The sequence below is a fragment of the Pelodiscus sinensis genome, chromosome 2, assembly GCF_052426305.1.
Source record: "Pelodiscus sinensis isolate ZL-2025 chromosome 2, ASM5242630v1, whole genome shotgun sequence".
Lineage (NCBI taxonomy): Eukaryota > Metazoa > Chordata > Testudines > Trionychidae > Pelodiscus > Pelodiscus sinensis.
Window position 1 is genome coordinate 191,193,988 of NC_143053.1, and position 12,609 is coordinate 191,206,596.

The window sequence follows — 12,609 nt, forward strand, 5'->3', positions numbered from 1 at the left end:
AGGGGCACAAACAGTAAAAAGATTAACGATAGTACCAATCTGTCCCCAGAATGGAAGATCTGGCCTAGCACAGCCTCTTTCATGGAGAGGATCTGTGACCTTGCTCCATGGGAAAAGAGAACAGCATCCCCAGCAGAGCCCATGGCTTAAGAAAGTTTCCCTTTCCCATTCCTTCAACCAGTTGCCCTGATTCTCAGGGTATAAGTGCATCTCTGCAAGAGGACAAAACCAGTCTGTGTTTGCCTGAGAAACTAGTGATCATCCTGACAACCTTTAATATTTACAGCCTAGAGTCTGGAATAAGGGAGGGAAAATACTGGCCCACAGGCTGGGCCTAGTGCACCAGGGTTTGCATCTGGCGGGCCTCCACCACTATCTTTACCTGCACAGTCATTAGCGACTGCAGCTTTGCAGCTCCCATGGGCCACAGATAACTGTTCCCAGCCAATAGGAGCTGCTGGAAGTGGTGTCCCAGTCTGCTCTGCTTCCATTGGTTGGGAGCAGAGATTGCTGGTACCTGCGGCTGTTCAGGTAAATACAGTGGCGGCAGTCTGCCAGAGGCTAACCCTGCCAAACTGCCCCCATGTTACTGCCCACCCCTAGACTAGGAGAAAGCCAAGCAGCAGAGACAAACAATGGAAAGTAGAAGTACTCTGAACAAAACGAGCAATGTGAAAGGCTGTGGAACTTCAACAATCCCCACACACTTCCTCACTGTATTCAAAAAACTTTTCGAGACTAACTGTAGGAAAACTCTCAACTAAGGTCTCTCTCAAGACAAAAGCAAAGGAATTAACAAAGACCCATAAATCAGGGAAACAGGCCTCAACCTCAATTACCCGCTTCCCTTTAGTGCTATCCAAAAAGTCATCAATCTGCTTCATACTGTTTCCACCCTTCCTACTGTGCTGCCTTGTTGGGACATCAGGAACCAGTGACGGAGACAGAAATCATCATCATCCTCTCCCTCACGTTGTGGCAGCTCAGAAAAACACTGAGCTGCTATTGTAAGTGTTGCCTCATTCACAAAGGAAAGAGATTCAGTGGGAGCAGTTTGCATATCTATTTTCCCCAGGACAGTAGGTAGTGTAGCCCCAGGCTGGAACCCAGCACCATCTCCAGAGCATGCAGGATCATGGGATTAAGGACTCATCGTACTTCACTGGGAGCTTCAAGCATAGTGCTATTACCCAACTCAACACTATTCTCCTCCTTGGTGCACATAACTCCATCTTTGGCCACTGGCAGCAACACAGGGGTCTCCAGAGCCCTAGACCTTTTAGAAATAGTCCTGCATAAATCTGTCTTGTTGGTCTGTTCTTTACACCCAGCTCTAGAATCTGTCTCTGCTTCTTCCACAGGGAGGTGCTCCTCAATCTCCAGCCGCAAGTGATGGGGTCACAACCTCTTGAGGGCAGCTCCCTGGGCAATGGCAGACCACACAAGGTGAGGGAGATAGAATCTGGCAGTGCCGATTCTCTGTCTCCTATTGGCCCCTTGATGTCCCAGCCTTCTCCCTGCTATCCTAGGATCCCACAATATTATCAGGGACCTCCAGCCAGCAGTGTGCGAGCATTAACCCCTCACCAGAGTCACCACATAGACAATGTTTCCTATTTTCAGAGACAGCAAACACTGCGTTAGCTACCTGACCTATGTGATGCCCTAAAATGAGATTCAAGGGCTTTTGCAGGGTTATTTACAACCACATAAACCTGGCACCAGAACAACATAACACACTTCGTAGGTAGATCCTAGCAGCCTGACAGAATCATCCTAACAGCAGTAAGTATCTTCCCATAACAGGAAACAGCAGACACAAGCAATTCATTGCGCGGGGAGCGTGGGGGGGGGGGGGGGTAGGAAAAACTACTTTAGTAGAAAGAGCAAACAAGGGAATAACTTGAACAAAAAGACTCCTTGACCTAGAGTCCCTCCGATACCAAACAACTCAGAAACTGTTAGAGTATGTCTACACTACAAAGTTAATTCGAACTAACAGCCGTTAGTTCAAATTAACTTTAATAGGGGCTACACATATAAACCGCTAGTTTAAATTTAAATCGAACTAGCGGAACGCTTAATTCAAACTAGGTAAACCTCATTCTACGAGGACTAACGCCTAGTTCGAATTAAGTAGTTTGAATTAAGGGCTGTGTAGCCACTTAATTCGAACTAGTTGGAGGCTAGCCCTTCCCAGGTTGCCCTGGTGGCCACTCTGGGCCAAACCAGGGAAACTCTTCTGCCCCCCTCCCGGCCCTGGAGCCCTTAAAGGGGCACGGTCTGGCTACAGTGCTTGTACCAGTTGCAAGCCTGCCAGCACTCAGCCAGCAGACCCTACACCTGGCACGGCATGAGCCAGCCACCTGCTGCCACCCAGCCCTCCGCCTCTTCCCAGGACCAGGCTGGCAGCTCCCAGGAGCCTGCCCAGGGCCGCAAGAGGTGGGTGCCCGCCTGGTCTAGTGTGGAGATCGTGGGCCTCATCGACGTTTGGGGGGAGGCCTCCAACGTCCACAATCTCCGCACTAGGCACATGAATGCGGCCATCTAGGGCAGGATAGCTGCCAGTCTGGCCACCAAAGGCAACATGCGAACCCAAGAGAAAGTCTGCATGAAAATCAAGTTGGTCCAGTGAGACCCCCCCAACCCTGAGCCCTGAGCTTAGAACATAAGAACATAAGAATGGCCATACTGGGTCAGTCCAAAGGTCCATCTAGCCCAGTAGCCTGTCTGCCGACAGCGGCCAATACCAGGTACCCCGGAAGGGATAGATTGAAGACAATGACCAAGCGATTTGTCTCCTGCCATCCATCTCCAGCCTTCCACAAACAGAGGCCAGGGACACCATTCCTACCCCCTGGCTAATAGCAGTCCATCGACCCAACCTCCATGAATTTATCTAACTTCTCTTTAAACTCTGTTAGGGTATGTCTACACTACCCCGCTAGTTCGAACTAGCGGGGTAATGTAGGCATACCGCACTTGCAAATGAAGCCCGGGATTTGAATTTCCCGGGCTTCATTTGCATAAGCGGGGCTCTGCCATTTTTAAATCCCCGCTCGTTCGAACCCCGTGCCGCGCGGGGGCTTCATTTACATTTACATGGCTGCCGCGCTGAGCCGACAAACAGCTGATCAGCTGTTTGTCGGCTCGCCGCTAGTCTGGACGTTCCCCCTGTCGACATCAAAGCCCTTTGTCGGCAGCCCCGGTAAACCTCATTCCACAAGGAATAACGGGGCTGCCGACAAAGGGCTTTGATGTCGACAGGGGGAACGTCCAGACTAGTGGCGAGCCGACAAACAGCTGATCAGCTGTTTGTCGGCTCAGCGCAGCAGCCATGTAAATGTAAATGAAGCCGCGATCATTTAAATCACGGCTTCATTTGCCTTTGCTGATCTGTCTAATCTTCATGCCTCTGCCGACAGAGGCATGTAGTCTAGACACAGCCTGTAAGTCCTAACCTGATGCCCTGCCGGCACTGGTTCCGGCCATCCTTAACTTCGGGTCAGGGTCCACTCAATGTGGACATGCTATTTCGAATTAGCAAAATGCTAATTCGAATTAGTTTTTAGGTCTAGATGCACTAATCTGAATTAGCTTATTTCAAATTAACTATTTCGAATTAAGTTAGTTCGATTTAGTGTTGTAGTGTAGACATATTCTTACTGGCCAAGGAACAGATTTGCTCATTTAAGAGGCAGAGTTTACATTAGCACAGCCAATGACGTTACTTACATTCAGCAACCCATCCTCCCACAGGAGACAGCAGGCACACACCAAACCTCATGCGTGCAGGTCAAACCTCTAAACTCCTCTGAAGTGGATCCAATGGAGAAAATCCCACAATCCCTAAAGGACCAATTATACCCCTAAACAATGAACACAAAATAACAAAACAAAAATATTGACTAACAAAAACCCAATAAGTACACAGTGTACATAGCAAATACCTTCACACGCAGGAACTCCCGGAGAGAAAGAAACTCCTTTATTTCCTGGAACAAAGGTAACCATAGTTAGCACCTGCTGAAAGGTTATTGCATCCATACATTTTTTAAATGTTACTATGAAAGATGTCCTCCACAGAAAAACTTGCTGGAGGTTCATGACTGGAAGCTCCAAAATGTCCCAGTTCTAGAGAATTTTAAGTAAAGATTTTGTTCCTATTCCTTCCTGTTGGATACAGGATAAAAAATCTGTCCCAGCATTTTCTAAGAGCAGAGTTCTAAAAGAGTTATTCGTGATTTAACTACAAAAAAGGCAAGAAAAGCAAAGAAATGGGCTCTTTTCACATTACCCTGCTCAAAACTGTATCCCTTTTATTTATTATTCTGTTTATCCTCACTTGTATTTTGTAGCTACTATTTGTAATTTTTACAACACCCAATAGATGTTATAAAAAACAAACTGTAAACCATGGTTCCTCCAGAAGAATTTACAAAGGTAAGAGAGCAACAAGTGAGGGCAAAACACAGTAGGGAGAGAGGGAAGAGAATGGGACAGAGGACAAAGGTTATTTGATGAAATTATATAGTAAATCAGTATTGGATGCTGTGTCTATCTCAATGACTAAATTAAAGCTTTTTATAAAAAATATGAATTAGTGACTTTTATTAAGGGCATTACCAGTGTGATGATTCTTAGGTTGGGATCTGAATGATGCCAGGGCAGTGTTTACTATGCCAGTTATTTATATAAAACTGCATATTAGCAATATATGTTGCACCACAAAACCTGAAGAAAACATTATTCACCAACCGTTGTATGATGAGGGCATAAAATTCCAGGAAAAGCCAAGAGTGTCATCTGATGATTTCCTACTAATTATCTCACAGCTGAGGGTAGATGATTTGCACAATTAGGCTACGTCTACACTGCAGCACTATTTCAGGATACTGGAGGTATTCCACATTTTTTGAGAGCACCTTGCTATTCCGACATCCCTGTAAACCCCATTCCACAAGGAATAAGAGATGTTTTGGAATAGTGATTTATTTCAAAGTAAGTGCTGTGTAGACAGTGCCAAATTTCCAAATAAGAAATTCACTCGAAATAAGATACACAATTTTCATAGCTCAAATTGCAAAGTTGAGCACATAAATCTATATAGTTTAAACACCTTTTAAATCAATCGAGGCTATACATGCTCAGCACTACTGAAATTCTAGACACCTAATCAAGTGCCTAAATACTGAATCAGGTGTCCAGCCTCAGTTAATCAAATTAGAATATGTTGGCCCTAGTTCCTCCATCTTCCTTCCTAGGGTCCAATTTCCCCAATGACATCATTGTTCCCTCATGAGAAAAATCCATCCATTCATCCATCCATCCATCTTACACGGTACATTTATGGCTCCATTACCGTAGTATCTGACTGCCTCAATGTTTAATGTAATTACATTAGTGTATTTATTAGGGATGTGAAAGTGTAACCGTGTACATAGTTAACCGATGAGCCTGGGCTCATCGGTTTACATACACGGTTACATGCAGGCCCTCCCCCACGTTGCTGACTCTGTAACAACATGGGGATGCAGGGATGGCAGGCAGGATGCAGTGCACATGGAAAGCTGTCTTTTAAGTGCTTTAAAGCCCACCCTCATATAACCGTGTAGCACTGACATTTTCAGCAATTACACATTTACTGTACTTGAATAAATACATTTTAATATCCCTTGTATATATAGAGAGCACCATAAGGGTAGAGGATACTTGGCATTAGTCAGAACGTGTAAAACAAAGAAGAACATCCCCACGCCAAAGATCATCCATTCTAAAGGCTCGAGACAGTGCAAAACAAATGCAGAGTGATGAGTGGTCATTATAACTGGAGATCTTCAGAAGGTTTTTGGCTTAATTAACTGATGGGATGCTTGAAGAATAGTGAGTGATGCAAAAGTAAGCAGCAATAAGGAGAAAGGCTACATGAGTCACAATCTTCTTCCCAATTCCTCTTCTCGCTAGTGAGAAGGGCAAATTATCAACTCTCTACTTGAGGAACTGGATATTCAAAGGGCCCCAGAACAAGTGTATTGGCCAGTGCATGGGACACGAGACTAGGTTCTGTCTATTTCCTGCATCTTTCTAACTATTCTCTGAATATTTGCATAGATAGGAACATAGCAATGCATGCATATTGTTAAGGAAGTACCTCACGTCTCCTTACTCCACCATGTAGGACAGCATATAAGCTGACCCTTACTTATCAGTGGAGAATGTGGCAGAGCTATAATGTGTACTACCACATTTCTTTTTAATTAAATTAATGTGTAGTTTATTATCTGTGACATAACAGATATTTTGAATCCTGCAGAAATTAAATTAAATCAAATTGAATTAAAAAGCAGATTTTAGTCTGCTGTTTGATTATCTTTATGAGCCAATTAGAGAAAAACAGCATAAAGGAAATATTTAAAAATTAATTACTATTATTTTTTATTTATTGAGTTATACAGGTCTACTTATGTGCATAAAGTTACTTTCATGACTGTTTGCACCAGTAGGGCCTATTGCTATGTGTTTGTCATATCCCTGATTTTTTGACCAAAACCATAACTTTGAGGATTTATTTCTAGTAAAAAGGAATGGTCCTTATCAGTCCAGTCAGGTTGTATGCACCAAGGCTATGTCTACACTACAAAGAAAAGTCGGAAAAAGATTAGCAATTTGCGTATCTTTTTCCGCTTTTCTTCTGAAAGAGGCTTTTCCGACATTTGGTCCATCTACACAGGGCCAAATGTCAGGAAAAACCCCTCTTTTGGAACATCTCTTCTTCCTTGTAGAATGAGGTTTACAGGGATGCTGAAAAAAGGCATCTGATTTTCCAAATTTTGGGGGGGGGAAGCAAATGTGTTCCTTGAATGCAACAGAGCTTTTCTGGGATATCAGAAAAGCTCTGCAGTGTAGACATAGCCCAAGTCTCCTCCATTATTTTTACAAATTTGTCTCTACATACATGTATAATGGGATTTTCAAAAGCATACCAAGATTTACCATTTACCAATGCTAAATGATTTGCTAATCCCACCCCAAAAAGTACATAAGATATGGTTTTACTGGTTTTTATATACTAGCTATATATTACTAAATGGTGTTGAACAATTTATTGCACAATTAAAGATATTTATTTGATTTTTTTCATTATTTCCTATACCAAGCAAGTTAATGTTAATTCAAACCATGAGTACCAGAGACCTCTTCATCTCTCCCACAAGAGGACCATATAACTGAGCCAAGTCTGAGCTTAAGTAGTGGGTCTGGCCCACGAAAGCTCATCATCTAATAAACCATCTTGTTAGTCTTTAAAGTGCTACATTGTCCTGCATTTTGCTCCCTCCTAACAGTTTGTCAGTAACTATGACTCACCTCACCCTTTTGTTTAAAGGAAACACTTTATCCATCACCAAAATGCAGCCACTTAGAAACAGACTGCTGATGAATGTTGCTATGTTAAGACAGAAAGGGTATGTCTACACTACAGTGTTATTTCAAAATAGCTTATTTGAAATAGTTATTTCGAAATAACACGTCTACACACAAAATGCATTTCGAAATAGTGTTTTGCTATTTTGAAATAGCGCGTCCACACTGAGTGGACGTTGAATCACATTTAAGGCTTGCCAGAACCAGGTCTGGGAGGGCATCAAGTCAGGAGTTACTTTGTGTGGCTGCTGCCTAGATGTTTTTTGAGATCCCCTATTGAGTTAACAATCTAGTTTGACCCAAGTTTAGTTTAAGAGATCTAAGATAGCAACAAAGGTGATTCAGTTACAAGAAAAATGCATTATTCTGACATCTACAGAATGAGATGCTTTTAGCTCCTATGTATTTTCTTGTCCTATCCTATCATTTAAAGAATATGCATAATTTTGAATTTGTACTTGCTCCTAATATTAGGTTTGAGAAGCATCTAGGTTTTGCAATGTTTTGTTTTACACTACACTGTGTTATGCAGCTAATGCCTCTGCAAAGCTCTATTTGTTTTATGTCTTGACTGCCCATGTACGCTGGCAGCAGGCACTTGCTTCAATGCTGTGACATATCTATTTAATTAACACAGATGTTATAGCTACTGTGTGAAGCAATAAGCAATGGGGCCATATTGGAAATCGTGATTCATAAAAAGAAAAAATGTACAAAGCAACTTGAAAAATGAAACATCAATAATTGTGCTTTATAAACCTGAGTAAATGTGTCCTATGTTTTGCGAGTACCCTTCCATGCAGTCATACTGTAAAAGGATGAGAAAGGAATTATCTGATATTCTAAATCTATATCTTCATTGTCTTCATTAAAAGCCTCATCAGCATACACACAAAAATAAAGAATTCATCCTGAAACAACAGGAGAAAGATTATCAGCAAACCTTACTGCATATTAGGGATGGTAGGAAGCAAGTAAATAGCTAATCGTCAATAGACTTTTATCGACTACACGATTAGTCAATAAGGGAGGAAGCCTGTGGGACTTACCCTCTGCCCCTGAGGCTCTGCACTTTAAATGTAGTAGGAACCGGGCTGCCTGCTCATCTAGCTCTTACTACATTTAAACCGCAAGGCCACAGCAGAAGCAGCTCCTTGACCCAGGGACTGCTCTGGCAGCAGCCCACGAACAGGGGGCAGCCTCCCTTGCCCCCTCTCCCCCACACACTGCTGCCCCTGTCCTGTATTCATAAAATATGGAAGCAGTTCAGTTGTCAATCACACGAGTCACATTAAGCAAAAAAATCAAAAGAGAAATACTTAAAAACTGACAAAACAACATCTGGGAGATTTTTCACTATTCACAGTATTGCTGTAGTCATGTTGAATGTGTGAGGAGTGAAGAGAGGTGGGCCTGGCATCACAGGAATAAAAAAAAGCCTTTTGGCCCAGCTAGCCCCGCCCTGCTTTACCTGTAGCCAATGCCAGGCCTGGAGGGAGGATAAAAGGAAGGAGCCTGGCTCAGTTAGGGCTAACATGCAAGGAGACAGGAGCATGGTTCTGTTGTCTTCAGGACCTGAGCCAAAGCTCGTCCACTTGGCCACCTACAAGAACAAGTAAACCTCACACCCCCTGGGGCAAAAGGGGGGGAACCTACTCAAAACCCTCACTGAGGAGGGGGAAACTTGGACTCTTGGGGCCACACCCAAAATAAAGGACTGTACTAGGGTTGCAAGATGGTTTAACCAAACTTACCAAACACCCTCCCCCTGCAAAAAACAAACAAACAAAAAAAAAACACTGGGGAAAAAATTCTGTTGAAGGGAAAAAAGGGGGAAGACCAAAGTTGTTGAAAAAAAAAAGACCCCAAGAGTTATTAAACAAACAAACAAATAAATAAAATAAAACAGCATCACCCCTTTAAGTGCGTGCAGAGTCAGAATAGGGATAGGAAGAACACTAAGACCCAGGGAAGGCATTGCTTCTCCTTGCTCAGGTCTTTTTGCTGGTGGCCATCTTGTTTTCTTGGTCGAGTCACAAGGGAGCTTCCCTGCGGAACAAGGTAAGGAGAGGGACTGGGGGGGGGGGAGCAGGAGCTGGGCCCAGTTGCTGAATGTGTCATAGGGTTGCCAGGTGTCTGGTATTTTTGCCTCCTGGCAGGGAAAAAAAAAACAGAAAACACCGGACATTTTAGGTGTCCAATATTTTCTGAATTGTTTTTACCGTAGGAAAAATACTGGACTGTCCGGGTCAATACCGGACACCTGGCAACCCTAGACTGTACGCAGATTTTACGCTGGAATTCCCAATCCAGGGCATCAGCAGCAGGGGTCTTGCACCCCTTTTCTACCACCTAAATACAGTACCTAGCCACTAAGCCACCCTGCTGCCAGGGAGACCTGGTCACAGAATGAAATACAGAAGATGAGATAATTTTTATTGGTTCAACTTCTGTTAGTGGCTAGTAAGTAAGAGTCTGAACCACTATCAACTGCAGGACATGCTGAAAACTCAATATTTTTAACATAAAAGGCCAAGGTTTACGGGGGAAGTGGTAAATCTGTGTACCCTGTCCATTAAAAAGAAATTCAATATTCAGTTTCATCAATTCTGCTACCATATTTTCAAATTCCATTCCCTGGGTGATCTCCTTCAAGCTATTTCTGGATGTCCCAATAGTCTTACATTTTCTTTTTGCTGCTCCTATTTTCTTGGTTCTCTGATCATTTCCAGAAGCTTGATTTAATTATGAGTCTTTTAACGTAAGCAATTCATCCTCACATCCACCAAGATGTTCTTTCAGCTTCATTCACCTTTTCTTTAATTTCATTTAGGTTGGCTTTCATTTGAGCTATCTCAATTTTAACATGTGTAAAAGCTCCATCTACCTTATTTACTGTTTCTCTGATTTGAAAGATTTCCTCCATTAAGTCCTTAAGCAACAACTGAGTGGCCATTTTTGGCTGTAGCTGTTTGTCAAGAGAGGTCAGCGACTGCCTCAGTCTTTTATTTGTCTGAACAACATTCAAATTGGTTTAAGAGCAATTGTTTTGTTCCTGTTTTCTGCCATCCTAGCTTTAAAATAATAACAAATTACCTCATTTCTACTGTGTTTTTTATTTCTTTTTCCACATTACTAGGGGCACAGAGCAGGACAGCAGTTTCAGAACTACCTTCCCCTGGACATATTGCCCTAGAGTTCTGCTATATTAGATCAGTAGTATACACAGTTATTGTCTGCAGTTATACAGCATTTTCCATCCGAGGATTTCAAGATGCTCCACAGACATTAATTAATTTACTTTCATAACATCCCTGTCAGATAGTAACACTTGTCTATCCTTAATTTTATAAATGAGGAAAATGAGGACCAGGAAATTAAAGGCCCAATTTTAAAACTCTTATTTATCAAAGTAGTCATTCTCATGTGAGTATGGGTCTGTAGAATCAGAGCCATAAATCTTACAAGAAACCTGAGCCATGCTGGAAGTAGAATATAGATTTTCTAATTTCTAGACCTGTTCTTTAATATCATCTTTCCTCCCTCATATGAGCACAGCAGATAATAACCAACAGAAGATATCTCAGGGTATGTCTAGACTACAGAGTTTTTTCGGAAAAACGTCAATTTTTTGGAAAAAACTTGAGTTACGTTCACACTGAAATTGCATTCTTTCTAAAGAAAATTGAAAGAACGGAGGGGTTTTTCCAACATTGGTAATCCTCATTCTATGAGGAAGAAGCCTTTTTCCAAAAGAGCTCTTTGGAAAAGGAAGTTCTTTCAAAAGAAGAGGAAAGAGGAAAAAGCACAGGTGCCCTGGTGGCAACTCCATCCATAGTAATCACAGCTTACGTGCGAGATAGTGTCCATTCAGTGTGGACGCTCTTTTGAGAAAGCAGATCGCTTTTTCAATGCACTTTGGCAGTGTGGATGCTCCCTTTCGGAAGAAGTTTTTTTGGAAGATCGCTTCCGGAAAAACTTCTTCTGAAAGAAGCCTGCAGTCTAGACGTAGCCTCAGGCACACAGAGAGTATTCATGAAACTGGAGGTTACTTGTCATCATGTTGTTCAGTTATAAGCAAGCCTGTACGATGTGCCTTATTACCATATATGGCTACCAAAGGCAGAGCCTCAAATCAGTAGATGAGAAAGAGTCTTCTAAAATATCCGACTCCAGTGAGACAGACCAGAATGATTTAAATTAAAGGAATTTAAATCAAACTTGATTTTTCTAAAAAAAAAAAAACCCTATTGATTTAAATCATCTTAACGCTCTGAAATGTTGTACTTTTGCAATTTTAGATAAAATGAAAGATGGTCTAACTTACAAATTAAATACAGGTTGCACCTTCGAACACTGGCACTCTCTGGTCCGGCAACATGTGTGGAGCAGAAGGATCGTGGATACTCCTGGACCAGAGAGCCCAGCAACCTAAGGACAGAAGAGCCAGCCAGGGCCGGGGGCAACAGGGCTGGCAGCCTGGATTGGGGCAGCACAGCAGCACAAGGTCAAAGCTCAGCGGCAGCCCCTGGCAGTTCTCAGCAGCATGGGGCCAGGACCAGAGCCCCCAGCAGTCTGTGGCAGCTTGGGGCCAGAGTTCCGCTGCTCCTGAGGCTGAAGCTGGAGCCTTATGGCAGTGTGGGGCCAGAGTCCTCGGGCAGCCTCCAGGAGCATGGGGACAGGGCTGGGGCCCCGCGGTAGCTCATGGCAAGCGGGGCTGGAACCCCATGTCAGGAGCCAGAGCCTGGGCTACCCAGGGAGCCAACAGCAGCTGGGTGAGGAGCCTAGCCAGTCTGAGGGGTGGAGAGAAAGGGCAGGGCTCCTGCTGGGGAAACCTACCAGCAGCAGGCAATGAATTTGGGGGCCGGTGGGGGCCCTAATATGAATCAATTTAAATAAAATATACATTTTAAATCAATGTTGCTGATTTAAAAAAAAATCATGATTCTTATCCATCCTTCTGTGATATATGTAGAAAATCATAAAAAGAAAAGGCAGAGGGGGTCTGATTCTTGTCACGAATTTCTCTTTTCCTGTCAGAATTGGTGGAAAGTAGCCTCTGTGTAAACAAAACTCATGCTGAGATGAATATACAAAGTGGTAAGTACTAGCTTTTAGGAGAAATCCAGAACAGGATGTTGGAATATTTCAGGAGCTGAACATAGATGGAGGTCTCATATGTATATG

The 12,609-nt window shown here is 43.0% G+C and overlaps 1 protein-coding gene across 3 annotated transcripts in view; it reads right to left on the reverse strand.

Annotated features, from left to right (window-relative positions):
- Nucleotides 1-12,609, reverse strand: part of RARB (retinoic acid receptor beta) — a 543,189-nt gene that overhangs the window by 440,947 nt on the left and 89,633 nt on the right. For 2 of the 3 annotated variants that reach the window (XM_075922031.2, XM_025190306.3), the window contains one exon: nt 3,951-3,995. The exons of the other annotated variant lie outside the window; for it this stretch is intronic. The gene's annotated coding sequence lies outside the window, so the exon portion shown is untranslated. The remainder of the gene's footprint in view (nt 1-3,950; nt 3,996-12,609) is intronic. 3 annotated transcript variants of the gene reach the window in all.